At 48.0% G+C, this 17,597-nt stretch overlaps 1 protein-coding gene across 4 annotated transcripts in view; it reads right to left on the bottom strand.

Moving 5' to 3' along the window:
- DENND5A (DENN domain containing 5A) overlaps nucleotides 1-17,597 on the bottom strand; it is a 341,747-nt gene that overhangs the window by 164,525 nt on the left and 159,625 nt on the right. The gene's annotated exons all lie outside the window — the stretch shown is intronic.

The following is a 17,597-nucleotide window of genomic DNA, read 5'->3' as shown; positions in this document are numbered from 1 at the left end:
ATCCTCCAGCCCACAGTTCCAAAGTCGGGCGATAAAATCCAGCGGGGGTTCAGCAGGAGCGAGAGGCTGGTCCGGATAATCCACTGTCCGTCATCTGCTTTTCTAAACAAGCCCCCAAACCCAAAAGAAAGTCCCACCCACAAAACACTAACTTGCAAGGAAATCCCTCCCCCACCCAACCCCGCCATCAGTGTATGGTAGCTACCGCAATAGGATTCGTGAGAGGACCCAAGATGTGCGTATCAGTAACAGAAAACACCATCGCCTATCGGGACTCTGGGCGCGCTGCTATCTCACTATCAGAGTCGCTGGGGGCGCAATAGTCTCTGAGGGCCTGCACTAGTGTCTCCCATTCCAGCGCTGTCTCCTGTGCTCGTTCGTTACGTTGTCTCCCAGCCAGTTGGTATCTCATCGTGCTCTCCCCCGCCGCCCACTTCAAAAATTCGCTATGCCATCTGCTCCCAGTCGGACCAGCTCGTGCCTTCCAGTTCCTGGTCACCTCTCGTTTGGCTAAGAGAAGCCCTAAATCAATAAATTTACTGGAAATTTTGTTTTTGGGGGTATGTGGAAACCAATGTAACAGCCCCACCGCCGCATCAACCGATAGAGGTCTCCCCGTCACCTCCGTCAGGGTCTTCTCCACCTCCACCCAGTAAGAGGATAGACCCGAGCAGGTCCACAACATATGGAGGAGGTCTGCCTCTGGCGCCAGGCATCTGGGGCAGGCTGCCGAGCCCGTAGCGAAATACTGTTGGATTTTCGCCGGGGTCAGGTATGCCCGATGGAGTATATAATAGTGGACCAACTGAAAACGTGCGTGACGCGTCCCCTTCCAAGCTCGCCGCACGAGTTGAGACCAGGTCGCTTCCGGGATTTCCTTGCCTATGTCTGCCTCCCACCTGATCTTGAGGGTCGTAAGGGGGGTCAACCCCTCACTGATCAATCTACCGTAGAGGCAGGTGACCGCCTTCACCGTGCCCGCAGCCATCATGACGTATTGACACACCGGAGACGTAGGGGGTTCCTCCTGTCCGCCTTTCCAATGCGCCTGGATCGCACGGACCAGGGCCGAGTGCAACAGGAAGTCCCCTGGGGGAATCTCGAAGCGGTCTATGAGTTCCTGGAAAGGCAAGAGTACCCCAGCCTCATAAAGATCCCCCACCAACTGCAGCCCCGCGTCCTCCCAGTCCGCCAACCGTGACCAATCCCCGCCATGGGGCAACGCCGTCAGCATCCCCAATGGTATTTCCGGCGCATACGGTATCCGGAGTTGGCCCCTGGCGTGAGCCCGGTTCCAACACAGGCGAATGGTCTTTTCCTCCAACGTCAGGTCCTGTGAGGTCAAACGTTGGCGTAGAGCTATGAAAGATAGGACATGCCTGGCCATCCCTGTGCCTCTCCTGTCCTCCGGGCCTCGGAACTCCCTGGCAACCTCCTGGGTGAGAGTCTGGAGCTGCGCCGCCAGATAGTATTTCTCAAAATCCGGCACTGCAAGTCCCCCTTCGGCTTTCGGCCTCATCAGGGTCTGTAGGGCCACTCTACGGCGGCCCGAGCCCCAAAGGAATCCAGTCACCGTCGACCGTAGGAGCCTAAACGTGGCTGGCGGGATCCAAACCGGCAGCGCCCGGAAATAGTATAGCAGTCGGGGGAGAGCCACCATTTTGAGGAGGGCGACCCGCCCCGCCAGCGAGAGCGGCAGTGTAGCCCAGAAGTCCATGTTCCCCCGTAGAGCTCGACTGCATCTGGCGATGTTTCCGTCCAGGAGGTCAGATGGATCATGATAAATGTACACCCCCAGGTATCTGAAACAGTCAGGTTCCCATCTAAGTCCTCCAATGAGGGCTGGACTAGGGGTGCCTCTATGGACCGGGAAGAGGCATGTCTTGCTCCAATTTACCCGTAGGCCCGAGACCGCCCCGAACGCCGTGAGCGCCGTCCTAGCTCCAAGTAGGGCCTTGACTGGGTCCTCAAGGAAGAGTAATAGGTCGTCGGCATATAACGAAACATGGTGTGGGCCCGAAGGGGTCCGGAAACCACCGTAATGCGCCCCCGACCGGAGTAACACTGCGAGGGGCTCCACCGCCAGCGCAAAGAGGAGTGGGGATAACGAACAGCCCTGTCTCGTGCCCCTTTCCACCGGGTACTGTGAGGAAATTAATGGGCCCGCCCGAACCCTGGCCGACACGGAGGCGTACAGGACCGCGGTCCATCTAATGAAGCCCTCCCCGAGGCCAAACCGTCGCAGCACCGCGTGTAGGTAGTCCCATTCCAAGCTATCAAACGCCTTCTCTAAGTCCACCGACAGGACCACTGGGCACGGAGCATCTATTAGCGGCTCACCCAGTAAGCGGAACAACCTACGGATGTTCATTGTGGTATTGCGCTTGGGGATGAACCCGGCCTGGTCCTCATGCACTAGGGAGGCCATGTGGCCGACTAGTCTCGAGGCCAGGATGCTGCTCAGGATCTTATAATCGACCGTCAGCATCGATAAAGGCCGGTAGGACGCCGGATCGGCTGAGTCCCGCCCCGGCTTGAGGAGGGGAACCACCAGGGCCTCACGCATCGAGCCAGGCAGTCGGCCAAGCCTCTTCGCCTCTCTATAAACAATCACCAGTCTCGGAGCCAGGAGGTCGGCATAAGTCGAGTAAAACTCCACAGGAAGACCGTCCAGTCCTGGGGTCTTGTTCCGCGCCATCCTTTTGATGGCGCCGCGGATCTCCCCCAGTTCGATATCGGAACCTAGGGCTTTCGCCACGTCAGGCTCCACCACCGGGAGCACCAGGGGTCGCAAATAGTCCTCAAGAAGGTCGGGGTCTTTGGCAGCGCGACTGCGATATAACTGATCGTAGTAGTGCCGGTAGCAGCTTAGAATCTCCGGTTGAGTGTGCACCATGGACCCGTTCGCCATACGCATGGATGTCGTCAGTGAGGTCTGGCGCGTAGGGTTTGCCAACCATGCCAGCAATGCACTCGATTTATCCCCTTCTGCAAGGGACCGAACCGTATAGGCCTTGTAGTCGAAGCAGCGCAGCCGCTCAACCTCAGCCGCTACCGCCTCCTTCGCCTCCGCCGTGCGTCCCTGGAGCTCAGGGTGCCCGGGGCGGCGGAGCTCCAACTCCCGAAGCTTCCGATCGGCCACCTCCAAGTCATCGAGGATAACCCGCCTCATACCTACCTTCTTGGTGATGCAATAACCCCTCACCACCACCTTAAAAGCGTCCCATTCCAGCGCCCTCGAGCTCGCAGAGCCCCCGTTGGACGCGAAATACTCCTCGATTTTAGCACCTAAGTCCGCTCTGAAGACAATGTCCTCGAGCATCTCAGGGCGTAACTTCCAGGTGGGCACCGCCGGCGCCCCCGGAAACCAGCGAAGGGCCAGCAGGAGGGGGTTATGGTCCGAGATGGTCCTAGTCAAGTATTCGGAACAGATGGCCGCCGAAACCAGTTCTGTCGAGCCAAGAAACCCGTCCAGCCGAACGTGCAACTCGTGGAGGCCCGAAAAGTAGGAGTAATCTCTAGTGTCGGGGTGCTGCGCTCTCCAAATATCCGTCAAACCCCACCGTGTCTGCCAGTCTCTACGGCCCTTGGCCACGCGGCGAACCGGAGAATCGGGGAGGGGCGGGTGCGAGCGATCGGTCTCCACGTCCACCACTGAATTAAAGTCCCCACCGAGCAGGAGGGGCCCCGTGAAAAAGTGGGCTAACGAGCCCGATAACCTAGAAAGGAAGGCAATCTGGTCCATGTTAGGAGCGTAAACACAGCAAACGTTCAGGTCCCTCCCCCCCAGAGTACCAGAGATGGCCACGTAGCGCCCCTCGGGATCTACCACTGAGTTTGTGACCTGGAAGGGAACCCCAGCCCGGATCCAGATTAGCGCCCCCCTGGCATACGCTGAGTACGACGTGCAAAAGACCTGTCCCCTCCATCTACGCTGTAGCGCCGCCCCTTCCGCCTTGTTCAGATGGGTCTCCTGCAGTAGCGCCATTTGTATTCCCCTACGCACCAAATAAGCGTGGACTTTGTGCCGCCTAGACATGGTGTGAAGCCCCCGCACGTTCCAAGTAATACACTTCACATTAGCAACGTCAGCCATTGTCCCATACAGTGCGAGCGAAGTCTCTCCATCTGGGTCTCAGCAATAGGCAAACAACAATCCCCCCAACACTGATGGCGGCCATTTTCCCCAACCAAAACTCAACAAATCGAACGTTACCCAAACCCCTGCCCACCCCCCCCAGAACAGGACCCAAATAACTCCATCTAGTTCCCATCCAAACCATGCCCTCAAGAAATCCCCTCATCCCAAACTAATCCTACAGTCGCCACCGTAGGAAGGCCTTAAGGGCCAGGTGCGGGCTGGGCGGTGGCAGTGGGCCCTCGATGCCCTGGCTGCCAGGACTAAAGCAAGCCCTAAACAGTAACGGAAACCCTCGGGGCAAAGGCAGGGCACCCCACCCCCCGCTTCTCACGTAATCATGTTGAACCATCGGCCCCCTCCACCCCCGCTACGGGCCCCCACCCAAAAGGATACAGCTCACCCCGTCAACCCTGTCCATCAAGAAGGTCCTCAACCGAGTTTGGTGTAATCACCGGTGTGCCGGTACTATCCGTCACCGAGTTCTCCGAGTCCGTCGATGCCCCCTCGCCACCAGGGATCTCTTCTTCTGCAATAGCGTCCTCTCGTGACCCAGACAGGGCGGACAACACCTCCAATACACCTTTCCGCTCCGTCGATGTCTCTACAGTAGTAGGGCCGCCTGAACGGCCCCGGCGACTCCGCACCCTCGTGGATCGCCGTCGCTGTCCCGGCTCCGCCGTTGTCTGAGATGTGGAGGCAAAGCCATCTTTCCCAGCCCTATAAAGTTCAAGCCAGTTACAGGCCTCCTCCGGGGTATCAAAAAATTGAGTCTTGTCATCAACAATGACGCGGAGCCTTGCAGGAAATAGGAGCGAGTATTGAATACCCTCGCTCCGGAGCTCCCGCTTGACCGCCAAGAATGAGTACCGCCTACGTTGGGTGTCATAGGTGTAGTCCGGGAAGATGTTCACCTGGCTGTTCTCCACCTTGAAAGGGCCATTATGTCTAGCGGCATTGAGGATGAGGTCCCTGTCGCGAAAATGCAGGAGGCGCGCCACCACCGGGCGCGGCGCCCGGCCCAATTGCGGTGGCCGTGCTGGGACTCTATGAGCCCGTTCAAGGGTGTAGAAAGAGGATAGGCCCTCCGGGGCTACCGTGTCTCGGAGCCAGGCCTCCAAGTAGGCCACCATGTCGCCATCCTCAATCTTCTCCGGCAGGCCCACCACTCGGATATTGTTGCGCCTGTTACGGCCTTCCGCATCCTCCGCTCGCTGTTCCAGGGCAGAAATCCGGGTTAGAGCATCTTTCATTGCCGCGGCCAGGGTTCGCTGCGCCGGCTCCAAGGTCTTCACCGAGCCTTCTACTTCTTTGACCCTGTCCGATAGCTTGCCATGATCCGCTCTGAGGAGGCCCAGACTCGTCGCCACCTGAGCAATGTCCTGCTGGAGGGCCGAGCGTGTGGTCGCAATCGCTTCCAGGACGCGATCAAACTGTTGCTGCAGCGGAGCGCCACCAGCGTCCCCCGGGTTGCCGCTGCCTTCCCTGTCTGGGGTCTCCGAGTCAGAGGCGGCCGGGGTGGGCCCCTTGGCCCCTCTCGGCTTTCCCATAGCGCGGGAAGCGCACAGTGTGGGCTCAGATAAAGGTGCCACCGAGTGCGGACGCCGACTATAACTCTCCCGATTGGGAGTCCTCGGGGTGGAGGCCGGTGATCCTCTTCTCCAAGGCCAGGTGGATCTCCGCAGGTTCGGCTCGCGCCACCACCGTGTCGTCTGAGAGCGCTGAGGAGGAGGCGGAGACACTCGGCGCCAGGCCGGGCAGGTCCGTCTGGTTGACGAGGATCTGGAACGAGGGCCACCCACACCTCCAGAGACTTTGTGGCACCAGGGGGTTATGCTCCCCATGGGATCGGGACGATCGGGGGATGCAGCCAAGCGCCGCGTCGGAGGTCGTCACCACCGCCGGGACTTCCAGTCGTCCGCGTGCCGGGGTCCACTATGGTAGGAGCTCCGATCGCCCGGGTGCATCCATCAATACCAGGGTCTCAACAGGGCAGAGTCCAGCTCCTCACTCTCCTGGGTAACACAAGAGCGGAGGGCACGCTATGACCAACGGCGTTCATCCAGGCTAATGGCCCCGTCCAAGGGGACAAAGGGGTCCGGGCGCCATATTGGGTCGTTCTTCCCGGGACCTCAAACTTCGTGTTTCGGGCAAAGCACCACTCGTCCAGGCCGCGCCGGGCGTCTCAGTGGGGTCCAGGTGGGCCGAGCAACGATTTGCGGGGGCTAGGGTGCCCCGCGGCCTCCGATTAACAGGATAATCCCGGGCTCAGTCCCGGAGCCGAGCTCTCAGGCGACCATCGCCATCGGCGCCCAAGCCACGCCCCCTCATCCACTGCTGACTCCATCATTACAAACCCTTGCCCCTGCAGACTGCTGGACAAATGGGTGTGGGACATAGTACTGGATGTTACATCCTGATTGCTCCTGTCCGGCACCACCTATGCTTCACAGGGATTGCTTTGTGTTGTTTGTCAGAAACAAACTACACGGTTAGTTTCTGGGGAAAAAAAGACTGCCAAGAGAGCTGCAACAACATGTTGACCTGATAAGAATTCAGCTTTAATGAAAGTCCATTCACTGCACAGCGTCTGCACTTAAATCTGCATCAGCATCTGCATTCTCGGCAAATATATCATTGCACAATATCTTCTCTAAATGGGGTGGGAGCTCCTGCACCAGGTGTTCAGAGAAGAAGACCTGATCACACGGCTGGTGGACCAGCCTCTGACTGAGAGCCCAACTGCCAAAAAACGTATGCTCTTTGGCTGCCACTTGCTGATTGTATGCATTTAGAGGTTCTTAAATCAAAACTAATTGAGAAAAAAACAGTGGCTTCATTTATTTGCAAGGTGAAAAACCCTCCTTCAGGGAGGGATAGGGAGATCTTCAGAGGGGAAGAAAAGACCATTTTTGGAGGACCACTTCTACTTAAATAATCCTAAAGTAAATAATGTGACCTGGAGTTGTTTATTAGCAGTCCGATCAATTTCAGGTGATTTTTATGACTATAAGTCTCCCACATCACAGTACTAAATATGAAATGGTCTGCATTAAGGATTAAATAAAGAAATTGCCATATTGTAAACCACTTTCCCAAGCAATTGTGCTACCCACGTATAACAAAGGGCACTCGCTGGATGGGCTCCAAACCCAACAAATACTACCCCTACTGACCTAACCATTTATCTTCTGATTTAGAGAGATTGTGCACATATTCTACTTAAACTTCCCATCCAAGTTAGGACTTCACAGCCCAGTCTGTCAGAATGCATTATAAAACAAGCACTGGCAAAGCCAATTGTGGCTCTGCAAATGCTTGTTTTAGGCTCTAATGATTTTTTGCACAACTTTATTGCTTGTAAAGTTATTATATATTTTAGTCTCAAAAAGCACCCTTTGCCATAGTAGTCCCTGGAACGGAAGGGAACGACTTTGTGTGTGGATGCGCTCCTTGGGAAAGAGCAGAATGCCATCATTCACATGCTGTATGCTGTGGTGGGCAGAAGAAAAATGCAAAGGACACATCAACAGGCCAATGGCTGAAAAGGGCTAGGTGAAAGATACCATAAGTATATAACTCTTATAATTTTAGTAAAATCAAAAGGTCTTGTCAGCAGATGTCAAAATTGATTAGAAAAAGACTAATCCTAGAAAACCTTCCACTGCAAGAGAGTATTCAGTCATTCCTGCAATCAAGTCAACACCTATGAACATCTTTTTAAGGTTTATTTGGACACTAATGCGCCAAACACAAAGACTCAACAACAACCATATTGGGCTCCATGGTCTCTTTCGTTTTCTGGGTTCTCATTTGTGAGCATAACATTGGCTAGGCACATGTTTTGTAAAGTAAGTGCCTTTTACTTCCACATCATGAGAACAAAGAAGACGTTTCTTATTTAGAAACAACTTATTTCAAAGTAGCAACATGCAAGCCACCATCCTGTTGTAGCAGGCGATATTGGTAAAAATGCTAACACTGTCCTCTGTTTTCATATCTTTTATGTATTTAACAAATGTTTTTATATTGTGTGAAAATAGCCATATGGGCAGCAGGGGGCTTCCCAATTGCCAACTCAGTAAAATAATAGCAGAAGTAAAAATAAAAAAGTCAAAACCCTGTAGGGGAGAGAACAAACGTAATCTGCTAGGTAGATAAAGCATCAAGTAAAATGCATAGTGGATTGAGAGCTAAGGTTATAACCAGGCAAGAGTTTGTATTGATGTATGTATGTCTGTGGCCACAGAGAGTGACAAGAAGATTACTTTCCTTTTCAGTGGTCAACTCTAGACAGAAACGGTCTAAAGTATTGTGAATTAATAAATACGTATTACCGGGTAATCCAGTATCATATATATGTATGCCCAATTATGCAGCAATATATTTTATAAACAAAAGTAGATGCTCTTTGTTATTGTTATGAATTATTCATTAGCCTTAAATATACTTACTAAATTTCATGATTCTAGTAGGCTCAGAAGGTAATTTATTAACAGGTGTACATTCGCACATTCATGCAAAGCGCAGCCAGGAGCGTCCCGTGCAGGTAAGAGCGGAGGGGCAGGGTAGAGGGGGACTCGACATACGACGAGGGAAAATGTATTATTTATTCAAATTTTCCCTCGTTATCTGTTGAGTTCCCTCCCACCCCACCCCAACGCTCTTACCTGCACAGGCCGCTCCTGAGCGTAGCCTTGTTTCCAGTCCAGGCAACTGAAAGCAGGGTTTGGGAGAATAATGAGCTCAGCATGGTATTCATGAATGATATCTTCTCCTCAAGGACATCTTTCACTTCCTTTGGGAGAAGATCCTGCCACGTGCTCATTGCATAAGTTGTTGCTGACAGCAGCAAGTTTCTGTCACATGATTAGGTTCCATAGACGAGTAATGAAAGAAAACCTATAAAAATTGTTATAGAATCTAAATATTTTAGAATTAAGCTCCAACTAACCCTTTTCTACTGGAGCTATTTTGCATTAAACGCAAGTTAGACTTTGGACTCCCCGATATATTGTTTTGTTTTTTAACAGAATGACAGTCACATTTATAGTGGGAGTATAGTTGTAGGTATGTACCCTTTTGAATGTCACTTCTTAGCATATTGTTCTTGTGAACAAATTCAATTGCAGCTCAAGAGAGAGAAAAACATGGAAAAAACTACTAATACTTGGTAATGAACTCATGTCTTATTTTTCTTTTCTAGTAATGGCCTTTCCATCACTAATTTCGAGTAAAAAACAATAAGAAAACTAAAATCTAAAATCTGAAATGTAAGACATACTGTACCAGATACATCTTGGACACAGACTTTATAGACGATTGCAGAGGCCAATCATGTTGGCTCCAGTGTAAATATAATCGTAACTGAAGTGTTGTCAGGGGAAATTTCCAAAGCTGGCGTGACAATAATGCAAGCATGGATGCAAACCAAAGGAGCCAATGGGAATCAAAACAAAGGGAGCAGTAAATGCATGCAAACAAAAGAAAAACAGAAATAAAATAAGTTAAATTAGTGTTGATTAGATTGAAGTATTTTCAAAATCCAGATGTGTCTAAGGCCTACAAAGGCCTTAGACACATCTGGAAAGATATGCAATAAGAAAATAGAAAATGAATGGGATATTAGCTTGACAGTTTTATGACCTTTAAAATTTCACACAATAAATTCCATAGCAGCTCACCGCTGTAGATCCTTGGCACCATGTCTTCTTCCTATGGTAATTAGTTGTATACACATTCTCACCTCAAATTTTACAAACACCCAGTTATAATCTCCACACATTCGCAATCACGACTTCCTACTAAAAAAGTTCTCAAATACCATGTATGCACATTTTCCTCATTTTAATATATTATACTAACCTATCCCCTTATCGTCTACAAGACGAAACATAATTTAGAGATTTTGAATACACCCATTGGTTTGAGTTTATAAAAGCAATCTGTTTAATAGGGAACTTTAGTTAAGCTGAATCCTTTTAAAGCTAGGTATTTAGTTTGGGACACCAAATGCAAACACAACGTTATCATTGTCTAGTAGTGTTGAGCTTTGATTAGGCCTTCCAGTCTAAGAACCCCAGACTGCTCTAGTCTAGTTTTTGGTGAATCTTGTTTTTTAGAACTATTGTGAGATCCTCAAAAACTGTTTTCAGCTGCTAATTTTCTAAGTTACCTCTTTCTCATCATTCTTCTAAACTCGGTTATACTTAAGTATGTTCCCAATTTTATTTGTGCCGTTTTAGTACAAAGCCTTGTTGCCATTATTGCATTCCAACCTTTCAGGCAGACAAGGGAAGGTAGAGCTGTCTAGCTATACTTATGCTCCTGGCTAAACTATCCTCCTGTGTCACAAGGAGGATCTTGGGATACTTTTCTAGTATGTTGTTCTTTTACTAAATGAACAATGGGGCTCGGGTTTGGATGTCAGATTACCTGCCAATTGTAGACAATGAAATAATGTTCCGTAAGTGCACTCAAATTTGTTTTTTCTGATTTCATGTGCTGTCTTGGTATCTGCACTGTCCCAATTTGCACACCATTAACACTTGAACTCTCACTGGTAGTATGCCCACTTCTCAGTTCCAAGATGCATTAAAGTGCAACCCGTACGTTCAACAATTTATCATAATGAGTTTAGGAATAATATGCAAACAAATTAGCTGCTGTTAGTTGTTCTTTTAATGATGGTAGGATAACATATTATGCTTCTCCATTAACATTGCGATGTCATCTCATAAATCCACAAAACAACCATTTACACCAATTGAGTCTAATTGTACCATCCAATGGTTTGAAAGACCCTATGCATTTTGGGCCAAACAACCCTTCATGAGGGGGTAACTACAACAAAACAAAATAGTTGTATAGCACTATGAGAACCACATTTATTCCAATAACAAAATAAATATTGCAGTGAGCCAGGTTCCACTTCAACCCGTGACAGGCACAAATCAAGTGAATAAGAACTTATGTTTGCCATATCAATGGTGCCAATGATGCCAATGTGACCATATCACCAAAATTCTCAAAGTGAGAATAACATCTTGAACGTGTCCGTGTGAAATGCAAACCAACCTCTGAGTACAACATGCAATCAACTCTTAATCCACAGTATGTACATTTGACTGGACAAAGTCCTTGTTACTATTACTCTTATTGACGGACTCTGCTCGGCCTTACCTGGGACCCATTTGCCACCAGTACTACTCCACCATCGCTTCTGTGGTTGCTGCAAGGTCGCGAGGGGTGCGTGTAAACACACAGCAGTTTCCTGCAGGTCTCCCCCGCCGCCGCTGCACTCTGACATCTGGGCGCGGCCACCGAGGGGGGAGACCACAACCCCCAGCGCTCCCCGCGGCTGACCCCGCCCACGCAATGATTTCGCGCCAGGCAGCGCATCAAAAGGAGGTCAGAGCTGCTGTGGAGCGAGTGCTCCTTGTTACTATTACTCTTATTGACGGACTCTGCTCTGCCTTACCTGGGACCCTTTTGCCACCGGTACTATTCCACCATCGCTTCTGTGGTTGCTGCAAGGTCACGAGGGGTGGTTGTAAACACACAGCAGTTTCCTACTGGTCTCCGCCGCCGCCGCTGCACTCTGCCATCTGTGCGCGGCCGCCGAAAGGGGGAGACCACAACCCCCAGCGCTCCCCACGGCTGACCCCGCCCACGCCAGGCGCAGCCGGGCTAAGCCTGGGCAAAGGGCGGGCCGTCTGTGCCGTCATCGGCCGGAGGAGGCTGGGCTGGGCCCAGTCTCTTGGTTTTGTGTTCTTTTATTCTTTGTATAGTGAATGATATCCCTGGGATTGATTTGTCTGTGTAACTATTGAAAGTATTATTCCATCAGGTAGGACATTTCAGGTGACTTTTCTGGAAAATGGGTAAAAGGAAACTAGTTAGCCCGAGAGGAAATAGGCATAACTCTGATACTCAGCAGACTTTACCGAGTTATCTAACTGGGGCAGTAGATGTCCTTGATAAGCAGATTCACTCAGTGGAGGAATCCATTGCGGGTTCCTCTCCTAGGTCAAGCCGGGTAGCGCCTCTGAGTGAAGATTCAACCCACTCAAATTTAGGGGGGGGAAATGTCAACACAGCAAACGGCTGTATTTAATTATGTACTGATGAAATTCAGTCCATTGGTGGCGATTCACCTACCCAACCGCCCCAAAAAAAGCAGAGAAAACCAAGACCAGAAGCTCTTGATGTCCAAAATCTCCATAAAGATCCAGGTGTAGTTGTAGTTCATCCTTCCCGCAGTGATCATAAATGTACATGTATTTATGATCACTATAAACACCAGAAGAATGTTCCACCCAAGGAGAAACAGTTAGAAAAGTCTAAAAATCAATCTAAACAAAGAGTTAGTCGCCCAGGTAACACAATCGCCCAGTCACAATCGGATATTCAGAAATTAACAGGTATAGTAGAAAGATTGGACTCGTATTTAAGAGTTAGGTTAGACCAGCTAACCACTAGAGTGGCCAGCGTGGAAAACATCCTCTTATCTAAATCTAATCCATTGAATCTAGCTAGAATTCTGGTTACAAGTGTAAATATGACCTCAAAAACTCAGACAGAGAATACACTGGATAATGGGCGGCATTCAACGAAAAGCTTAGTCCCTTCAGATACTGTTATAATTCAAACAGAGAAGATGCATGTAAATCAAGAGGGAAAAGGGGATTCCCATATTCCATCAAGGCATACTAATCTACATCTAAAGTCGTTACACTGGTTAGGTAATAGGACCAGGCTCCACATCCAACTATTCCACGACTTTAAGATGCTCAGACGAGTCCAATGGGTAGGGGCGAGGGAGAAGGATCTGATGGGGATTGTATAGTTATAACATTTGAAACACCACGATTAGTAAAGGAAATTTTGAACATTGGGCGACCCCATACTGTAACCATGGCAGGAATCAACATATTGCCGTTGGGCTTCTTTTATCTTTTATCCCCCACAGACTACGAATGGTCGTTCCATGTTTCTCCGAAACTCTTATGACTCCCAGGGGCCATTACAGGCAATCCCTACCTATAATAAGTATAGTGTACTGTCGGGTTTAGACGACATCGAATGACTGGATTCGATCCCGGCAGATACATTATTAGTTACTCCAATGAATTCAAATATTCAACAGGATTCAACATCTACTAGGGTCACTCAACTTAATATATCTCAGGTTTTCACTATTTCCCAAAATATAAACAGTGTAATACCATATGTAGATCCGGTGTTTAATCGTGGGAAGTACGTAGTTGAATTACCTACTCCACTCTTAACCCCTCAGATAGTACAGCCCCTGCAGAACTCGAGCGATCATTTTAAAATAAAAACTAAGAGCCCGATGTTTGATATCGTTTTTTGGAACGTGGATGGCTTACAGAGTAAAATTATATATGACAACTGGTTGGCAGTAGTAACAAAGTATAACATCATAGGGTTACAGGAAACTTGGCTTCGTACCCCTGCTCACTTGGTAGCATATAAGACATATTTTTCAGAGGCTGTTCCATCTTCCTCTGGAAGATCAAAGGGGGGTTTAATAATCTATACATCCAACACTTTGTTGGTTGACAAAATTGAAGTTTTGAGATTAGAAACCAATTATCAGGTATTATGATTGTCCGTAATAAGATGTCAATTTATATTATGATAAATTTTTATAATAATTTGAATCCAACTGATTTAATTGATGTTTTAAATAAGGTTTCCTTTTTATTGTAAGATTTACATTTGAAGTGCAATAATAAATCTGTAGCATTGATTTGGGGCGGTGATTTTAACTTGTCATTGTGCAAAGGAAGTAGCACTAACAATTGTGGTATTCAGGATGAGGGTGGGAATAATTCAACGCACTTTGTACATACTATTGTGGGTGATCGTATGAATGAAATAATGGCTGTTACAGATCTGGGGTTTGCAAATGAACTTGTTAGTCCTCTGGTCCCTTTTTCTACTACTTTTAATGGCAGAGGATTAAATAGCACAATCGATTTTATACTTGTCTCCCAGAGTATTACGCCAATACTGTGTAAATTTGAGACAATTGCTAATGCAGTCAGTGACATTTCCCAAATAGCATGTCAATAAGTAGTCCCTCCCTCATGGCAGAGACAGTTTATTGGAGCCTCCTGGGCCAACAATCTTTGCTTCTGGATAGACTTAATGGTTTCTCCCTAAAATGGGTTAAGGTGGATCAAGAGCTAGTAACGAGTAATGTGATAAAGAAAGCTCTGTCTTCCTTGTATACCTGTCTTGATTCTACCGCCACCCCTGAGCAAATATTGTCTAATTATGCCATTATTACCAAAACGATTAGTGAGGAACTATTCTGCAAAAAGAAATTGAAAGGGACCACTAGGATGGGATGGTTTAACACTGACTGTACAAAATCCTATACTAAACTAAAGGTGGCACTAACCAAGGAAATAAGAGTTAGGAACGAAATAGTAGAACTAAGGAAAGCTTATAACTTAGCATTAAAAAAACACAAAGCCCAGATCAAAGATAGTTTATGGAAGCAACTGCATGAGAGTTGCTCCATGAAAGATAGCGCTACCTTCTGGAGAATAGTTAATTCTCCCTTTCTCCTTGATGTTAGCGATCTTCCAAAACTAGAGGTAGCGGTAGATGCAAATGCCTGGGTCCAACATTTTTCAAACATTTTTAGACAAGAAGATAGTACTTCGGGTACATTTGATCCCCCACAGCAAGCAAGTTATCCCAGGCAGCTAAATTTTGCCCACAAAGAAGTGATAAACGCCCTCAAAATATCAAAATCAGGAAAAGCACCAGGCCCCGATGGGGTTCCAGTGGACCTCTTTAAATATAAATTAGACCTATGGTCCCCCGTTTTAATGAGAGTCTTGGAAGCAGCTAGTAAGATTGGATTAGTTGAGTCCTGGTCCACATCAATCTTGGTGCCGATTTTTAAAAAAGGCGACCGCAATAGTCCGGCTTGCTATCGGCCCATATCGCTTCTGGATTCTATCGGTAAAGTTGCTGGCCGAATCCTTTTAGATCGTCTTCAGGTTTGGGCCTCTGATAATAGTGTAATATCAGATTTACAATATGGCTTCCGAGAGGGACTGGGTACAGTGGACCAACCTCTGAACCTCTCTCTTTTAATGGGGAAGTACGTCCTAGCGAAGGGAGGGTTTCTTCACATGGTTTATGTGGACTTGACAGCAGCCTTTGACTGTGTCAGTCATTCTAAACTGCGGACAATTATTTTAGCTATGGGGGTGGATCCTCAGCTGGTGATTATTTTTAAAGGAAGCCCTATTCAGGGGCCTTTAGCCAGAGTAAGATATGGGGCAGGGAGAGAACTTACTGGGCCTTTTAGGATAGAGAGGGGGGTCAGACAAGGGTGTGTTCTGGCCCCCTTCCTATTTACATTATACACCAACGGGCTGGAACTAGAGATGGTGAAAAGGAGTCAAGATCTGCCAACAATACGTCGTCGGCCAATTCCAGCATTACTGTATGCCGACGACGCGGTCATCCTGGCAAGAACCCCCGTTCAGCTCCAGCGATCACTAAATAGTTATTGCACCTTAAAGACATACACCATGCATGCTGGCCCTAGATCAAAAAAAATCAAAGACATATTTGTTAATAATTCTAGCCTGGAGTCTACGATATCCTATCACTATCTAGGGATTTTAATAGATAATAAGCTTAAGTGGACAATGGCCATTCAGACTAGGAAGGAATATGCTACTTACCAGTATGCATCTGTTCTTGGCATAGAGGGCTGCAGAGTGGTACATTATGAATAGATCGCCATCTGGTGTTGGGCTCGGATGATTGCACTTTGTTTTTCTCTTGGAGAGTCTTTTGTATCTTGGTGACTCCTCCCTTGGTTGGTAGTGCGCATGGGCATCGGCTCCATCCTTAGATTGTTTTGCCATAGTAGGGTTAGATGGAGTAGTGTAGTAGAATACAGATAAGAATGCCCATGTAAGTGTATCTAAATAAGATAATGTTGGAACAGACACAGGTTTCCGGGGAGGCTGGGAGGGCATGTACCACTCTGCAGCCCTCTATGCCAAGAACAGATGCATACTGGTAAGTAGCATATTCCGTTCGAGGCATATGGGCTGCAGATGGTACATTATGAATAGACTATACAGCAGTTCTCTCCCTAGCGGTGGTCGCCCGTGTCTGTTGCAACTGTCTGAAATAAAGTTTTTAATACTGCTTGTCCCACTCTAGCTTGTTGTGTTGTGTGCACATCTACACAATAGTGCTTTGTGAAGGTGTGCGGTGTAACCCAGGTAGCTGCTTTGCATATGTCATCTAGTGGAATGTTTCCCAAAAATGCCATAGATGCTCCTAGTTTACGTGTAGAGTGAGCTCTAGGAGGAACAGTTAATGTTCTCTTTGCTTTTAAGTAGCATATTTGAATGCATTTTACAATCCATCTGGCAATGCCCGCTTTAGAGATGGGATTGCCTTTGTGTGTTGGAGAAAACGCAACAAATAGCTGTTTTGTCTTTCTGAAAGTTTGTGTTCTTTCTATGTAGTACAATATGGCCCTTCTAACATCTAATGTATGTAGGGCTCTTTCTGCTACTGTTTGTGGTTTTGGAAAGAAAACCGGTAATTCCACTGACTGATTGATGTGGAATGCTGAAATTACCTTTGGTAAGAATTTTGGGTTTGTTCTAAGAACCACCTTATTTTGGTGTAACTGCATAAATGGTTCTTGAATTGTAAAAGCCTGCAACTCACTTACTCTTCTAAGTGACGTGATAGCTATGAGGAAGGCCACCTTCCATGTGAGGAATTGTATTTCACACCTATACATAGGTTCAAAGGGTGGCCCCATTAGTCTGGTAAGTACTATGTTGAGATTCCAGACTGGGGAAGGTGGTCTTCTTGGTGGAATGACTCTTTTGAGTCCTTCCATGAAAGCTTTAATTGCTGGTACTTTAAACAGGGAAAGATGTTGCCTGTTTTGTAGGTACGCCGCTATAGCTGCGAGATGAACTCTTATAGAGGTGTATGCTAAGTTACATTGCTGCAAGTGTAGTAAATAGCAAATGATTTGTTTAGTGGATGCGTCCAGAGGGTTGATGTGCTTACTGTTACAGTGTATAGCAAACCTTTTCCATTTTGCTGCATAGCATGCTCTGGTGGTAGGACGTCTTGCTTGTTTAATGATTTCCATACATTCTGGTGGTAAATCTAAATATCCAAACTCTATGACCTCAGGAGCCAGATCGCTAGGTTCAGTTGTTTGGGATCTGGGTGCATTATTTCTCCATGGTTCTGTGTAAGATGCATGGGTAATAATCTTAGCTTTTGATGTGGTACTTGTGAGAGTTGTAGCAGTGTGGTGAACCACGGCTGCCTTGCCCACGTGGGTGCCACTAGTATCATTGTCATTGAGTGTTGCTGCAGCTTCCGAACCAGTAACGGAATTAGTGGTAGAGGAGGGAAC

The sequence above is a fragment of the Lissotriton vulgaris genome, chromosome 2_1 (assembly GCF_964263255.1).
Source record: "Lissotriton vulgaris chromosome 2_1, aLisVul1.2, whole genome shotgun sequence".
Classification (NCBI taxonomy): domain Eukaryota; kingdom Metazoa; phylum Chordata; class Amphibia; order Caudata; family Salamandridae; genus Lissotriton; species Lissotriton vulgaris.
The sequence above is the reverse complement of the archived record's forward strand: the minus strand, read 5'-3'. Positions and strand labels throughout refer to the sequence as shown.